The 12,160-nt window shown below is 48.4% G+C and overlaps 1 protein-coding gene across 2 annotated transcripts in view; it reads right to left on the reverse strand.

The window, feature by feature from the left end:
• The window catches only part of TMEM232 (transmembrane protein 232), a 180,128-nt gene that overhangs the window by 77,680 nt on the left and 90,288 nt on the right, over positions 1–12,160 (reverse strand). The window lies entirely within an intron of this gene.

Consider the following 12,160-nt stretch of genomic DNA (forward strand, 5'->3'; position numbering starts at 1 on the left):
TACACAGACGATTATTGTTCAAATTTCCAAGGGAGTGCAGGAATCTTAAAAATTGTGAACAATAATCGTCCCGTGTAAATGGGCCATAAATTCTTTAAGTCTTTTCTAATAAACTCATAGATAAAATTATTGAACATTGGATTAATCCCTGCAGAGTCTAGTGGATTCACAGTTGGTCAAAGGAGAGATATCAGAGTGCTATTAGTGGTGGGTGTGCAGAACAGAGACAGGCTACAAATAGTGACCACAAGGGTCTGTCTAGATCTCTATTCTTTTCAATATGAGATAACAAGACAGATTTCTAATGACAACATCAGTGGACAACAAATTAGATAGAAGGGAGACCCCTCGTGGCCAGCACTTTAAAGTGATTTTTTAGTATCAAAACTAGAGATGAGCAAGTATACTCGCTAAGGGCAATTGCTCGAGCGAGCATTGCCCTTAGCGAGTACCTGCCCGCTCGAGAGAAAAGGTTCGGATGCCGGCGGCGGGCAGGGAGCTGCGGGGGAGAGCAGGGAGGAACGGAGGGGAGATCTCTCTCTCCCTCGGCTCCCCCCTTGCTGACTGCCGCTACTCACCGCTCCCACGCGCCGGCATCCGAATCTTTCCTCTCGAGCGGGCAGTTACTCGCTAAGGGCAATGCTCTCTCGAGCAATTGCCCTTAGCGAAATTACTTGCTCATCTCTAATCAAAACATAATTTTTGATAAAAAATAGTGATTTGCTTTTGCTATTTATCATATTGGCTATCACACAAGCACAAGTTGTCTCGAAGTTCGATGACAATTTCAATTTGTTAAAGGTATAAATAATGTTCAGGAGGTAAGGGTTTTCAATAACAAATAGAGATGAGCGAACACCAAAATGTTCGGGTGTTCGTTATTCGAAACGAACTTCCCGCGATGTTCGAGGGTTCGTTTCGAATAACGAACCCCATTGAAGTCAATGGGCGACCAGAGCATTTTTGTATTTCGCGGATGCTCGCTAAGGTTTTCATGTGTGAAAATCTGGGCAATTCAAGAAAGTGATGGGAATGACACAGAAACGGATAGGGCAGGCGAGGGGCTACATGTTGGGCTGCATCTCAAGTTCACAGGTCCCACTATTAAGCCACAATACCGGCAAGAGTGGGCCCCCCCCCCTCCCAACAACTTTTACTTCTGAAAAGCCCTCATTAGCATGGCATACCTTTGCTAAGCACCACACTAGCTACAACAAAGCACAATCACTGCCTGGATGACACTCCGCTGCCACTTCTCCTGGGTTACATGCTGACCAACCGCCCCCCCTCCCCCCCACAGCGCACACCAAAGTGTCCCTGCGCAGCCTTCAGCTGCCCTCATGCCACACCACCCTCATGTCTATTTAGAAGTGCGTCTGCCATGAGGAGGAACCGCAGGCACACACTGCAGAGGGTTGGCACGGCTAGGCAGCGACCCTCTTTAAAAGGGGCGGGGAGATAGCCCACAATGCTGTACAGAAGCAATGAGAAATATAATCCTGTGCCACCGCCATCAGGAGCTGCACACGTGGGCATAGCAATGGGGAACCTATGTGCCACACACTATTCATTCTGTCAAGGTGTCTGCATGCCCCAGTCAGACTGGTAATATGTACCTTAACAGTAACCGCGTTGGTGGTAATGTGGTGGTGACTGCGGACCTAGTAGCACGGTTGTATTTTGTTGGTTTTCGGAATGCGGCCAGGATTAAGTGGGCCGTGGCGGGGGGATGGTGTGGGGGCTCTCTTGTTGTGTCGGTAAAGGTGAAATTCTTGGACTGCCACCAGACGAACCAATGCAAAGGCATTTGCCAAGAATGTTTTCCCTGTTGGAGGAGGAGGGGGATGTTTTTGAGGCACTACGTGTCCTCTCCACGTGTCCGTGGTTATATGCACCTTAACAGTAACCGCGTTGGTGGTAATGTGGTGGTGACTGCGGACCTAGTAGCGCGGTTTTATTTTGTTGGTTTTCGGAATGTGGCCAGGATTAAGTGGGCCGTGGCGGGGGGATAGTGTGGGGGCTCTCTTGTTGTGTCGGTAAAGGTGAAATTCTTGGACTGCCACCAGACGAACCAATGCAAAGGCATTTGCCAAGAATGTTTTCCCTGTTGGAGGAGGAGGGGGATGTTTTTGAGGCACTACGTGTCCTCTCCACGTGTCCGTGGTTATATGCACCTTAACAGTAACCGCGTTGGTGGGAAATGGCCTCGCCGCCATCATGTCTTTGGGAAGCCTCTGTTTCCACACCCCAGAGACATACCATTAGCAGCGGTATAGGCAGAGCCCAGAATTCGTAACATTTCAGCCGTAGCATTAGGACAGGCCCCACTAACATATCAGTAGCAGCATTATAGGAGGAGCGCAGTCTTCGTTCCATGTCAGCAATAGTAGCACTCAAGACAGGCCCCAGTAACAATTCCGAAGCAGCAGTATAGCGGGAGCGCAGTCTTCGTTCCATGTCAGCAATAGTAGCACTCAAGACAGGCCCCAGTAACAATTCCGAAGCAGCAGTATAGCGGGAGCGCAGTCTTCGTTCCATGTCAGCAATAGTAGCACTCAAGACAGGCCCCAGTAACAATTCCGAAGCAGCAGTATAGCGGGAGCGCAGTCTTCGTTCCATGTCCGCAATAGTAGCACTCAAGACAGGCCCCAGTAACAATTCTGAAGCAGCAGTATAGTGGGAGGCAGCCCAGTTTAACGAAAAATTGGTTCAAGTTAAAGTTTCAACGCTTTTAAGCGCATTGAAACTTATAAAAATTGTTCAAAAAAATTATTTGAGTGAGCCTTGTGGCCCTAAGAAAAATTGCCCGTTCAGCGTGATTACGTGAGGTTTCAGGAGGAGGAGCAGGAGGAGGAGGAGGAATATTAGACACAGATTGATGAAGCAGAAATGTCCCCGTTTTGGATGGTGAGAGAGAACGTAGCTTCCATCCGCGGGTGCAGCCTACGTATTGCTTACGTATCGCTGCTGTCCGCTGGTGGAGAACAGAAGTCTGGGGAAATCCAGCCTTTGTTCATCTTGATGAGTGTTAGCCTGTCGGCACTGTCGGTTGACAAGCGGCTACGCTTATCTGTGATGATTCCCCCAGCCGCACTAAACACCCTCTCCGACAAGACGCTAGCCGCAGGACAAGCAAGCACCTCCAGGGCATACAGCGCTAGTTCAGGCCACGTGTCCAGCTTCGACACCCAGTAGTTGTAGGGGGCAGAGGCGTCACCGAGGATGGTCGTGCGATCGGCTACGTACTCCCTCACCATCCTTTTACAGTGCTCCCGCCGACTCAGCCTTGACTGGGGAGCGGAGACACAGTCTTGCTGGGGAGCCATAAAGCTGGCCAGGCCCTTAAAGACTGTTGCACTGCCTGGGATGTACATGCTGCTCGATCTCCGCACCTCCCCTGCTACCTTGCCCTCGGTACTGCGCCTTCTGCCACTAGCGCTGTCGGCTGGGAATTTTACCATCAGCTTGTCCGCAAGGGTCCTGTGGTATAGCAACACTCTCGAACCCCTTTCCTCTTCGGGAATGAGAGTGGGCAGGTTCTCCTTATAGCGTGGGTCGAGCAGTGTGTACACCCAGTAATCCGTTGTGGCCAGAATGCGTGCAACGCGAGGGTCACGAGAAAGGCATCCTAACATGAAGTCAGCCATGTGTGCCAGGGTACCAGTACGCAACACATGGCTGTCTTCACTAGGAAGATCACTTTCAGGATCCTCCTCCTCCTCCTCCTCCTCCTCCTCCTCCTCATCCTCAGGCCATACACGCTGAAAGGATGACAGGCAATCAGCCGGTGTACCATCAGCAGCGGGCCAAGCTGCCTCTTCCCCCTCTTCCTCATCCTCCTCATGCTCCTCCTCCTCCTCCTGTACGCGCTGAGAAATAGACAGGAGGGTGCCCTGACTATCCAGCGGCATACTGTCTTCCACCGCCCCCGTTTCCGAGTGCAAAGCAGCTGCCTTTATGGTTTGCAGGGAATTTCTCAAGATGCATAGCAGAGGAATGGTGACGCTAATGATTGTAGCATCGCCGCTCACCACCTGGGTAGACTCCTCAAAATTACCAAGGACATGGCAGATGTCTGCCAACCAGGCCCACTCTTCTGAAAGGAATTGAGGAGGCTGACTCCCACGGCGCCGCCCATGTTGGAGTTGGTATTCGACTATAGCTCTACGCTGTTCATAGAGCCTGGCCAACATGTGGAGCGTAGAGTTCCCCCGTGTGGGCACGTCGCACAGCAGTTGGTGCACTGGCAGCTTAAAGTGATGTTGCAGGGTGCGCAGGGTGGCAGCGTCCGTGTGGGACTTGTGGAAATGTGCGCAGAGCCGGCGCGCCTTTACGAGCAGGTCTGACAAGCGTGGGTAGCTTTTCAGAAAGCGCTGAACCACCAAATTAAAGACGTGGGCCAGGCATGGCACGTGCGTGAGGCTGCCGAGCTGCAGAGCCGCCACCAGGTTACGGCCGTTGTCACACACGACCATGCCCGGTTGGAGGCTCAGCGGCGCAAGCCAGCGGTCGGTCTGCTGTGTCAGACCCTGCAGCAGTTCGTGGGCCGTGTGCCTCTTATCGCCTAAGCTGAGTAGTTTCAGCACGGCCTGCTGACGCTTGCCCACCGCTGTGCTGCCACACCGCGCGACACCGACTGCTGGCGACATGCTGCTGCTAACACATCTTGATTGCGAGACAGAGGAGGAGGAGGAGGAGGGTGCTTTAGTGGAGGAAGCATACACCTCCGCAGATACCACCACCGAGCTGGGGCCCGCAATTCTGGGGGTGGGTAGGACGTGAGCGGTCCCAGGCTCTGACTCTGTCCCAGCCTCCACTAAATTCACCCAATGTGCCGTCAGGGAGATGTAGTGGCCCTGCCCGCCTGTGCTTGTCCACGTGTCCGTTGTTAAGTGGACCGTGGCAGTAACCGCGTTGGTGAGGGCGCGTACAATGTTGCGGGAGACGTGGTCGTGCAGGGCTGGGACGGCACATCGGGAAAAGTAGTGGCGACTGGGAACTGAGTAGCGCGGGGCTGCCGCCTCCATGATACTTTTGAAGGACTCAGTTTCCACAACCCTATACGGCAGCATCTCAAGGCTGATGAATTTTGCTATGCGGACGGTTAACGTTTGAGCGTGCGGGTGCGTGGCGGCGTACTTGCGCTTGCGCTCCAACAGTTGCGCAAGCGACGGCTGGACGGTGCGCTGAACTACACTACTGGATGGGGCCGAGGACAGCGGAGATGAGGGTGTGGGTGCAGGCCATGAGGCGGTAGTGCCCGTGTCCTGAGAGAGGGGTTGGATCTCAGTGGCAGGTTGGGGCACAGGGGGAGAGGCAGGGGTGCAAACCGGAGTCGCTGAACGGCCTTCGTCCCACCTTGTGCGGTGCTTGGCCATCATATGTCTGCGCATGGTGGTGGTGGTGAGGCTGTTGGTGTTGGCTCCCCGGCTGAGCTTTGCGCGACAAAGGTTGCACACCACTGTTCGTCGGTCGTCAGGCGTCTCTGTGAAAAACTGCCAGACCTTAGAGCACCTCGGCCTCTGCAGGGTGGCATGGCGCGAGGGGGCGCTTTGGGAAACACTTGGTGGATTATTCGGTCTGGCCCTGCCTCTACCCCTGGCCACCGCACTGCCTCTTGCAACCTGCCCTGCTGATGCCCTTGACTCCCCCTCTGAAGACCTGTCCTCCTGAGTAAGCGTTGCACACCAGGTGGGGTCAGTCACCTCATCGTCCTGCTGCTCTTCCTCCGAATCCTCTGTGCGCTGCTCCCTCGGACTTACTGCCCTTACTACTACCTCACTGCAAGACAACTGTGTCTGATCGTCATCGTCCTCCTCACCCACAGAAAGTTGTTGAGACAGTTGGCGGAAGTCCCCAGTGTCTTTCCCCGGACCCCGGGAACTTTCGAATGGTTGGGCATCAGTGACGATAAACTCCTCTGGTGGGAGAGGAACCGCTGCTGCCCAATCTAAGCAGGGGCCCGAGAACAGTTCCTGGGAGTGTTCCCGCTCCTAAGCAGGTGTCATTGTAGGGGAGTGAGGAGGCTGGGAGGAAGGAGGAGCAGCAGACAGAGGATTCGGATTTGCAGCAGTGGACGGCGCAGAACTGCGTGTTGACGATAGGTTGCTCGAAGCACTTTCTGCCATCCAGGACAGGACCTGCTCACACTGCTCATTTTCTAATAACCGTCTCCCGCGTGGACCCATTAATTGGGCGATGAATGTGGGGACGCCAGAAACGTGCCTCTCTCCTAATCGCGCAGCAGTCGGCTGCGACACACCTGGATCAGGAGCTCGGCCTGTGCCCACACCCTGACTTGGCCCTCCGCGTCCTCGGCCGCGTCCACGTCCTCTAGGCCTACCCCTACCCCTCAGCATGCTGTATTACCAGTGATTTGATTTCACAGGCAGGAAATAAATTGGCGCAAGACTGCAGGCCAAATATAATTTTTTCCCTTTTTTGAAAACAAAAGGCCCCACTGCCTCTAGTGAATGAATAATCTAAGTTTAATAACTGTGCTGTGGCCCTGCTAATGTGTCACAGAACGTGAGGGTAGCAGAGTTATTATAACTCTGGCAGAGCAGGTATTTTTTTTCCCAATTAAGGAAAGCAAATGGCAAAGCCAGCAGTAAACCGTAGCTGGGTGCGTCTGATTTTTAAACGTTGCACCCGCAGCCGACACGTGTCCACCGCCCTTAGGACGGACAGAGGCAGGACAAATAGAATTATTTTCAGTTTTTTTCCACCAAAAGGCAGCACTGCGTATATTCAATGAACATGAGAAGTTTAATAACTGTGCTGTGGCCCTGCTAATGTGGCACAGAACTTGAGGGTAGCAGAGTTATTAACTCTGGCAGAGCAGGTATTTTTTTTTCCAATTAAGGAAAGCAAATGGCGAAGCCAGCAGTAAACCGTAGCTGGGTGCGTCTGATTTTTAAACGTTGCACACGCAGCCGACACGTGTCCACCGCCCTTAGGATGGACAGAGGCAGGACAAATAGAATTATTTTCAGTTTTTTTCCACCAAAAGGCAGCACTGCGTATATTCAATGAACATGAGAAGTTTAATAACTGTGCTGTGGCCCTGCTAATGTGGCACAGAACTTGAGGGTAGCAGAGTTATTATAACTCTGGCAGAGCAGGTATTTTTTTTCCAAATTAAGGAAAGCAAATGGCGAAGCCAGCAGTAAACCGTAGCTGGGTGCGTCTGATTTTTAAACGTTGCACACGCAGCCGAAACGTGTCCACCGCCCTTAGGACGGACAGAGGCAGGACGAATAGAATTATTTTCAGTTTTTTTCCACCAAAAGGCAGCACTGCGTATATTCAATGAACATGAGAAGTTTAATAACTGTGCTGTGGCCCTGCTAATGTGGCACAGAACTTGAGGGTAGCAGAGTTATTATAACTCTGGCAGAGCAGGTATTTTTTTTCCAAATTAAGGAAAGCAAATGGCGAAGCCAGGAGTAAACCGTAGCTGGGTGCGTCTGATTTTTAAACGTTGCACACGCAGCCGACACGTGTCCACCGCCCTTAGGACGGACAGAGGCAGGACAAATAGAATTATTTTCAGTTTTTTTCCACCAAAAGGCAGCACTGCGTATATTCAATGAACATGAGAAGTTTAATAACTGTGCTGTGGCCCTGCTAATGTGGCACAGAACTTGAGGGTAGCAGAGTTATTATAACTCTGGCAGAGCAGGTATTTTTTTTCCAAATTAAGGAAAGCAAATGGCGAAGCCAGGAGTAAAACGTAGCTGGGTGCGTCTGATTTTTAAACGTTGCACACGCAGCCGACACGTGTCCACCGCCCTTAGGACAGACAGAGGCAGGACAAATAGAAGTATTTTCACTTGTTTTACAAGCAAAAGGCCGCACTGCGTATATTCAATGAATAATAACTGTGTTGTGGCCCTGCCTACACAATTCTTTCCCTGCAGTATCAATGGAGGGTGCAATGCTCTGCAGAGGCGATTTTGAGAAGAAAAAACATATGCAGCACAGCTAACAGCAGCCAGCACAGTACTGCACACGGTTAAATATGGCCCTAGAAAGGACCGTTGAGGTTCTTGAAGGCTACACTCACTCCTAACACTCTCCCTGCCTATGCAACACTTCTGTCCCTAATGCCGGGTGCAACGCTCTGCAGAGGCGATTTTGAGGGGGAAAAAAAATTGCCACTGCTAACAGCAGCCAACACACAGCTATCAGTGGCCCTAATAAGGACCTTTGGGGGTCTTGAAGCCTACACTAACTACCAATTCTTTCCCTACAGCAGCTCCGGTACAAACAGCACTGTCCCTCATCTAACTCACACGGCATCTGAGGCGAGCCGCGGGAGGGGCCGACTTTTATATTAGGCGGACACCTGATCTCCCCAGCCACTCACTGCAGGGGGGTGGTATAGGGCTTGAACGACGCAGGGGGAAGTTGTAATGCCTTCCCTATCTTTCAATTGGCCAGAAAAGCGCGCTAACGTCTCAGGGAAGGAAGTGAAAGTAACCCGAACACCGCATGGTGTTCGTTACGAATAACGAACATCCCGAACACCCTAATATCCGCACGGATATCAAGTTCGGACGAACACGTTCGCTCATCTCTAATAACAAACTAAACAACGCGGCACAATCTGAGATTAGTTGGTTGAGAGACCAGAAACAATCTCAGGAAGTATTATTTTGTTGAAAGAGTAGTAGATGCTTGGAACAAACTTCCTGCAGACGTAGTTGGAAAATCAACAGGAAGTGACTTCATATATGCTGGGATAAATATCTCTTTATCCTAAGACAATAATAGAAAGGAAGTGATGCAATGTAAGGGCAGATTAAATGGACCATGTTGTGTTTTTCTGCTGTTAATCTTGTATGTTTCAAGCAGCAGTAAGGGCTTATTTATACAGGCAAGAAAAATGAGCAAATTCTGTGTGATTGCAAGATGAACAAAACTTGAGTGCTGTAATAACCCATTATTTACAATGGGTTAATTTATACAGGCATTTTTTTCTCTTGCACCAAAAGTGTGAGATGGAAAAACTGAAGCAGATCCCATTTTCATTTGATTCGCACGTGAGAATAGGACTCGCAATGTGCATAATGTTGTACATAAATACAGCATCAGAACCAAGCTCAGTACATAAATACAGCCCCAGAACTAAGCTTATAACATATATAAAGCCTAGGAATCAAGCTCATAACATAAATGCACTAGCAAAACTAAGTGACTCTGTTGTTGTGGTGTCAATGGGGTGACGGGGTGTCCATGTGCTGTGCGATTCAAGTTGTGCCCGAGGATCTCCGATGCAACTCACTATCGGCTATGTAAATATGGCCTTAGGCTTAGTTTACATTAGTACTTCACTCTTCATCACTTTTTCCTGTAAAGTGTTTAGGTTGGTCAATTAATTCAGCCTACACAGGGAAAGTGGCAATCGAGTTCATAGTAAACTCGAAGGAGGAGGGCAAGAGGTCAAGTTACTATTCTGTCCACTCTACCACTTAAAGGGGTTGTCTCACGAAAGCAAGTGGGGTTAAGTACTTCTGTATGGCCATATTAATGCACTTTGTAATATACATCGTGCATTAAATATGAGCCATACAGAAGTTATTCACTTACCTGCTCCGTTGCTAGCGTCCCCGTCTCCATGGCTCCGTCTAATTTCGCTGGCTTCTTGCTTTTTTAGACGCGCTTGCGCAGATGAGTCTTTTCCCTTCGGCTCCGTTCGGCAGGAATCGGCACATGTGACGGGGGCGGAGCTACGCGATGACGCGTACAAGGGGCGGAGCCAAAACGCCGATGCTGTCGAGCCAGGCCGAAGGGAGAAGACCCATCTGCGCAAGCGCGTCTAAAAAAGCAAGAAGATACCGAAATTAGACGGCACCATGGAGACGGGGACGCTAGCAACGGAGCAGGTAAGTGAATAACTTCTGTATGGCTCATATTTAATGCACAATGTACATTACAAAGTGCATTAATATGGCCATACAGAAGTACTTAACCCCACTTGCTTTCGCGAGACAACCCCTTTAACTTACCCACTACTCACTTGTTTACTCTACTATGTACTTGACCAATGTGTTTGCGCTGGCCGAGTATCCATGTTTTTCCTGACTTGCTTCTCTACTTGACCGTTTACTGAAGTAACATAAACTAGGCTTAAAGAATTATTACTGACATGTGACATGTGTATTTATCGATGTGTGATTGTGTTATCTCTGGGTAATTTTTCTATAACGGCTATGTCTTTTATTGTTTTGAGTTCAAGATGCTGAAACACAGAGGGAGATGGTTATCTGGCCAGTTGAACCTAAAGGGGGCAATCACCCCCAGCCTACATCCACCTGGTGCCCCCCCCCCTTCCCCCGAAAATTGGTAGCTGGCACCTCATGCAACAACAATAAACTCTGTTACATGGGGTTTGATTCCCTCACCAACAAGACCAAAAGGACAATTATCCCAAGCTCAATCAATGATAAAAACATAACTTTCGATAAAAGAAGGAATATACATAATGGACAAAAATTGCCCTGTTCAGTATGGGTGCTCTGTCTAGGTAGGCTGACACTAGGGTGTTCATCATTTGTTATCCTTTGTACTTTCTGTATATTTTTTCCTTAATTGACATATAATAAAAATTAGGCTTTAATTATTTGAACTTGGGAGAGTTGTCCTTTTGGTTTTCTCAGTCATCTACTTGCGGTCAAGCACTGGCGTAACTATAAGGGATGCAGTTGCACCTGACCCAGGAGCCTTAGGGGGCCCATAAGGCCTCTCCTTTTCATATAGGGAGCCCAGTACTATAAATAAAGCATTATAGTTGGGGGTCCTGTGACAGGTTTTGCATTGGGGCCAAGGAGCTTCAAGTTAATTCTCTGTGGTCAAGGCATAGCCATGTCCACTGTTATGCCAAAGGAAACTATACAGTCACATCCTGAATTGCAAAGTTAATCAGTAGGCCCAATCCTCTTGCACTTTAATGTACAACTGAAGGACCAGCTATATCTGGAAAATTCTGTGCACACCATTTTTTATATTTATTGTATTAGCCTTGTTCTTAGGAAAGTCTTAATACATAATCAGTCACAACTACATATAAAACAGAAAGATCAATTTTTCAATATCATATAATTAAGGGCAAATTTGTCGAATAAAATCATTGCTTCTAATAACTTGATTGTCCGCCTGTAGTAATGTATCCAGCTATTAATTTGGATTGTCTTGTCAATCTGTAATATTTATACATTACAAAGAGAAAATTTATGCAGCATAAAAGGCTAAGTAATTCAATATTTTGTTAATGTCTCTCTGAAGCCAAGTATTTTTCTAAATTAACAAAGTTACATTCATAGCATCTGTGGTGTCTAAAAATACAATCTGATTAATGCTACATATAAATTATTTAGATCTAGCAGCAGATGGCGGAGGGTGGTAATGTTCAGTGGAAGTACAGAGTTTTGCCAACATATGCTGTTAAATTGATTAAACAAAGGAGACGAGCTCAAATGATTGTGTATCGTTTTCGGTATCATATAGTATTTTCCATAAATGTTTATTGCTCAGAAAAATGTCATGCTTTTCTCTTGTCTTCCATATTTATATTCACCTGTCTGAAGCATTAGGATCATTTTCAGCACAGCATGATAGAATTAGACAGTAATATTTTGCAATTTTGCAATTTTTGTCACATCGATTCTACACATAGCACAAGGCAATGAATGCAATGAACAAAGAAAGGCTTTGTTTGACATTAAAGGAAACAGTGCTTAGGTTGCACAGATATAGTTCTGACATTATAGAGGAATTTTAATAATATAATGACACGTCAGACATACTATGATAATATCACCTCCCTAAGGTCCAGAAGGAAAAAGACCAAAGCATATTAAAGGGGTTGTCTAGAACTTAAATATTGATCGCCTTATCCTTTGGAAACTCAGCTGGTCAGCAGAACGAAGGGGCAGCAGTTCTCCAGCCAGCGCTGTGGCCCTTTAATTATTTGCACTGGCACAGGGCCATATGTATGGGTGTGGTTGTGCTGTACCAGGCACAGGAAACTACATTGACAAGCAATTAAGGTGATTTCACTCCATTGATTTATGGGATCAGACCCCCATGATCAAACATTGATGCTCTGTCCTAAGCAAAAGCTATCAATATTTAAAGGGGTTCAATCAGAATACAC

Source organism: Eleutherodactylus coqui, chromosome 5, assembly GCF_035609145.1.
Source record: "Eleutherodactylus coqui strain aEleCoq1 chromosome 5, aEleCoq1.hap1, whole genome shotgun sequence".
Taxonomy (NCBI): domain Eukaryota; kingdom Metazoa; phylum Chordata; class Amphibia; order Anura; family Eleutherodactylidae; genus Eleutherodactylus; species Eleutherodactylus coqui.